A 6,233-nucleotide genomic window follows, 5' to 3' on the forward strand; every position below is an offset into this window, starting at 1 on the left:
AACATGGCCACACAATATAGCAACATGGGACCACACACACACACACACACACACACACACACACACACACACACACACACACACACACTATAGCAACATGGGGCCGGCCACACACACGCACACACACTATAGCAACATGGGGCCACACACACGCACACACACACACTGTAGCAACATGGAGCCACGCACATGCACACACACTATAGCAACATGGGGCTACATACACACACATTATAGCAACATGGGGCCACACACACACACACTATAGCAACATGGGGCCACACCCACACACACACACTATAGCAACATGTGGGGCCACACACACACGCTATCTTAAAATTCTGAACGCATGCACACTGTGTTAAAATAATGCACACGCATGCACACTGTATTAACATACTGCGGACACACACTATATGAACATGGCCAAACACACACACAACACACACACTATAGCAACATGTGGGGAAACACACACCTTGTTACATCCGATCCAGCCATCCGCATGTCCGTCCGCGCAGCAGCACCTTCTTCCTGCGCGCTGCTCAGCAAACGGAGAGTTAGTGACGTGCCACCTCTGCAAGTAATAACATGGGATGGCACTACATGACAGGTGCCGTCCCATGTGATTACTTGCATCGGCCGCACGTCACTGAGTCTCCGTCCGCCGAGCAGTGCGCATCAAGGTGCTGCAGTTTGGACGGGAATGCGGACCGACCCGTGTAGCCATCGGCCCTTCTGGCATTTGCCAGATGGCCAGTCCGACCCTGTATATATGTATGTATGTATATTTTTATTGAAAATAGAATCTTTTGGGAATGTAAAGAATTATTACTTTTCGGAAATTTAAAGAGTATATTGCACACCTTACATTTTAGTATATATTAATTCTATTGTAGAGGAGTGAGTGTGGAGTTATTTTTCTTGTATGTATTGTTTTTACCAGGTAGGCACCTGTGTTTTCTTTATTGTTTATCGGTGTACATGTCATTTCAATATGTACACCTATAAACATGTACACCCCCCCGCCCCAACATTTGGGGTGGGGGGGGTCCCATTATTAGGCGAGGACCCTGGGACAAAATCTATCCATATTTGGTCAATGGTTACCCATATCTCTTCATTACGGAATCTCTTGTTGACCTAATTCCATCTGTCCCACTCAAACTAAAAGATAATGTCAATGCATTTTACGGCACTATATTGTACTGTACTAGGGAATAGATTGTTGTGTTGGAAATATGACTACTAATACGGTTTAACTTGTAGATGTCTGCATTTGGGTTGATTATTTTATTGACATTTTCTCTTCCAATGTATATATTTGTCCCTAATGTTTCCAGACAAATTGCATATGTACTTTGTTGGTCACATACCAGAAATGTGCAAATTCAGTTCTCCTCAGCCCTAGGTATAATTTTGGGATGTACCTTTTTATGTAACGCCTTTCTTATCTCTACGGCCCCACTCCTTTTCTCTGTAACACATTTCTTCTCCACACCACTCACCTGTGATACACATCCAGTCCCAGTTCTTCTTGTCAATTGGTGAGGACAAGGAGTTTTCTAGGCAGTGGAGGCAAAACTTAGGAGATGAGAATTCGGTCATGTCTCCCTTATGGCCTAGGCCAGTGGTTCCCAAACTTTTGCAGAGTCTCCCTAATTTTTTCAAGGCACCCCTCCAATATAATTATCGAGCAGTCCCATTTTATAAGTAACTGGGTCCAAAAACATAATAAGTATTTAGGTCAGGACAGAAAAACTTATTTAGTTGTATACAAAAATACACATAAATCCAAGGGAAAATATTATTTTTATATATTTTTTTAAATTATATTTCTGTCAAAGAATAATTTACAGCTAACTCACTCTGTGCCCCTTCATCCACACACTGTGTCCCTGCCTCATCTCCACACTCTGTGCCGCTCTGCATCCACACTCTCTGTACCCCCTCTGCATCCCGCCATGGCCAGGAAGAGAGAGAAAAAAACAAAACAAAAAAAACCAATCTGGCTGCACCCGGGACCCAGCATCCTCTCTCCTGCCGCTTGTCACTGAATGTCGGACGCCCGGCATTCAGTGAGAAGCAAGGAGGGTAAGTTTTTTTTTTTTTCCTCTTCCTGTCCATGGCACCCCTGGGAGCTGCGGTGCACAGTTTGGGAACCTAGGGACTAGGCACTGTCACATTCCACACCCCTACAGTGAGACCTGGTAGAATAAAGGACAGGGCAGATAGAGGGTGAATCGTGGACAGAAATACCACAGTACTATTGTCATATTTCTGTCATGCTTCCTATGGCGTGCTAAATAATTGCCTTGCTGGGCTCATGGAGCCTGTGGGTTGTGAATCTATGGTAGAATCAAATATATAAACAGAGAAAACCATGCATTACCAAAAAGAAGGTGCAATACCAATTGTTCCATAAGTTAGTAAATAATTATTACATAAACAAGGAATAAACTTGACTAGATAAGAAGAGCTAATCACTTTGAAAGAGAGCAGAGACTGGATGGCTAAATTAGTGTTATGCAGAAAATATAGAAGTGCTACATACACGTAACAGGAAGAAAACGGTCAATTACTATAGAAAGTTGGTTTAACTGAATGCTAAAAAAGATTGTAATATTACTTCCTCAGAGCAATCAAAAGTCAGAGCACAGGCATTGAATGAACCTTCTTCGGTCCCCAACTCAATTTCATATATAATTCTCCCATTTAATATAATTCTTTCGATTACACAAGCCACTAGTCTAGGAGTCAGGGGACTTTTTTTTACCCCAAAATATATTTAGATACGTCGACGTTACCCCCTTGATTTGAAAGGAAGGAAATCATATATTAATTATTGGAATTCAAAATTTTATTTAATCTATTCAAAATTTCTTTGAAAGCTTCAACTTCAGGTTTTGATGTTGCCTCATTTTTGATACGAGAACATCAATATTGGGACATTTTGATATCAGAGCAATTTGGATACAGTCTTCAGCGTCCAATCAATTTCTCTGCTTTGTTTTTATGTTCGTTGGAGTGGAAAATCCTTGTTCGTAAAGGTAGGTTGTTGCAAAAGGCAGCAACTTTTTGACTGCCTCCTCATGTGCAATTTTGAATGCCTTTGCAGCTGTTGACATCCAAAAATATGACAGATCTGCTTTGTTTTCAAATGCAATACATCATCATCATCATCATTTATTTATATAGCGCCACTAATTCCGCAGCGCTGTACAGAGAACTCATTCACATCAGTCCCTGCCCCATTGGAGCTTACAGTCTAAATTCCCTACTATAGACACACACACAGACAGGGAGAGACTAGGGTCAATTTTTTTTTTATTGCAGCCAATTAACCTACCAGTATGTTTTTGGAGTGTGGGAGGAAACCCACGCAAACACAGGGAGAACATACAAACTCCACACAAATAAGGCCATGGTCGGGAATCGAACTCATGACCCCAGTGCTGTGAGGCAGACGTGCTAACCACTACGCCACTGTGCTGCCCAGGCTTCATTATTGCATCAAAGCTCAAGAAGTGCCTCTGCCAACCCTTGAGGCTCTTCTGGTACAACAGCAAATTTCACATTTAAAGGGGTCTACAATCCAACTGACAGCATATGAATCGGCAGAATTACCCCCAGTAATTTCATTATTACCCCATTTGGGGTAATTTACCCGTTCTCTGACCACTGCACTAGTCTAACTCACTCCTCTACGTAAAAGTGTTTGAGTTACAGTGTATACTCCGTTGTTTTTCAATAAAGCAATCTCCTATGTCAGATTGGTAAGAATGCAAAGATTTTAACTATGTTATAATTTCACCTCTGTATTTGTGTAATTCACTGATGCATTGATAAATTTGCTACTGAAACTCTTTTGTGTTCTGTTGGAATAAGCACAGCTACCTCCAGTAAAACTGATTTTCAAATGGAGCATGAGAAGTGTGTCCCAAGCTGCTGGAACATTTTATTGCAATTATTACACTGCTTGTGAGAAAACAGCAGTTTTGCAACTATTAGAAAAAGCTCACTACAGTTTTATGAACCTCACCTAATATATTTTACATACTTTTTTGTTTTTATTTTAATGACTCTGCTATAGGAAAAAAAACATCTCAGGAAAGTAGTCTTCAAAGTAGTTTTTTGCTGAAAAACTAGAGATTAATTTAAGTCCATATAAGTCATAGCATGTTTGGAGCACCCTCTAGTGCTTTCAAGGAGTATTGTTATTAGTTTTGCTTCAATGCAAACATACCATGCTAGAGAGATATCATCATCATCATCATCATTTATTTATATAGCGCCACTAATTCCGCAGCGCTGTACAGAGAACTCATTCACATCAGTCCCTGCCCCATTGGAGCTTACAGTCTAAATTCCCTACTATAGACACACACTCACACACAGAGACAGACAGACAGAGAGGGAGAGACTAGGGTCAATTTTTTTTTTTTTTTTTTTTTTTTTATTGCAGCCAATTACTCTACCAGTATGTTTTTGGAGTGTGGGAGGAAACCGGAGCACCCGGAGGAAACCCACGCAAACACAGGGAGAACATACAAACTCCACACAGATAAGGCCATGGTCGGGAATCGAACTCATGACCCCAGTGCTGTGAGGCAGACGTGCTAACCACTAGGCCACTGTGCTGCCCATAAGAGATATAAGAGAGAAGAGGGTGTAGCTTTCACTTTTGTCCCCCAGCTAATTCCTGCTTTGTCAGATTTTTTTGTTATAGCTTGTAACACTTGTTTATACTGAATAGTTATCACAGATCGTGTTCATCAAAGAAAGACACTATTTATTTAGCTTATTACTGAGATTAAGGGTAATGTCAGAATTGCCAACTCTCTCAGAAAGTCCGGGAGACTCCCGAAATTCGGGTCAGTCTCCCGGGGGAGCTGGCATTTCTCCCGGATCCAATATTTCACAGAGAATCGCGTCATTTTGGAGGGCGGGAAGGGGCGGGGCGAGGCCCATTGCGTCATTTTGGCCCCGCCCCCCACGACGTACAGCACGTTTCCCCCCTCCCGCCCTCCAGTCACGCCCCCAACTCCCGGAAACTAGTTGGCAAGTATGGGTAATGTGTGGCCTTTTGAAAGTTAGGAGGGCCATATTATGCGGCCCCCAAAGTGTTTCAGGTTGCATGAGTGTTTCAGGTTGCCTATCACTGACTTAAGTGGTTACCTGGGGATGCTCAGAATCCTCCCAGTTGATGAAATTATATTTCCCTTTCTATGGAACTTTCCTGAACTGCTAACACTCAAAGTAACTCAGAAGAAAAACGTGGTGCATTGGAAGTAATCCGTCACGTCAAAAACAAAAAGTTTCCCCCCCAAATGTTCAAAATTTGCATTACCTGGATTTAGACTGACATACCTTTTCTACTTCTTAGTCCACACAAGGGGATTTTATATTGCTTTTTTCAGGACCGATAGGACACATTCTAGCACATTACAGAAAACATTTTATGTAGAAGGAAAAAAAAATAAAAAAATACTTCCATGAGTCTGTCTATTGTTTGTTTCATAAAATTACAATAACCTCTAATATTCACACAAACATTTAACCAACTGGTTCTCCTAGTTATATGGATAGTAATTATATGTACATTATGCAATGTTGGACATAGTTAAATAGCCCAATAATTTATAGCTTAGGTTTTTTTTTCCCTCTCACGTATGGTATACAATCACTGCATACTAGTTCAACATACTAATGTGCTAAATTATTACCTTGAGAAAAATAAAAAAAAAGGGTGTAGTTTGGGACCGGAATTGGGAAGACCAATATTGTGAGGTTGCTGTAATTTGGAGGTGAGCTTTATTGTGTATGCCATTTACACATTTTTGTGACAGTGCATGACACTCCTGCATAATACACGTGCCTTACACAAGAAAAAGAGAGCTTGTTTTTCTATATTTTCAAAGATAAAAATAATTACATTTTTTCACAATCTGGGGAGAACTCAATGAGGAGAATGCTCTGATGGGGTTTCCTGCATACGACCACTATTAGACCTGGCCGTAAATGTATCAAATAGTGATATCCAGTGACACTGCATGGTAAATTTTAAGCGGCAATGGCTTTAAAGACATAACTTTCCTTTAAAGCCATTGCAGCTTTAAACTTACCATGCAGTGTCACTGGATATCGGAGATTTGCAACAATCGCTATTTGATACATTTACCCCCTGATGTTATTTGGAGCCAATATCAGCCTGTAGGTAATATGGTTACTCC

The sequence above is a fragment of the Mixophyes fleayi genome, chromosome 1 (assembly GCF_038048845.1).
Source record: "Mixophyes fleayi isolate aMixFle1 chromosome 1, aMixFle1.hap1, whole genome shotgun sequence".
NCBI lineage: Eukaryota > Metazoa > Chordata > Amphibia > Anura > Limnodynastidae > Mixophyes > Mixophyes fleayi.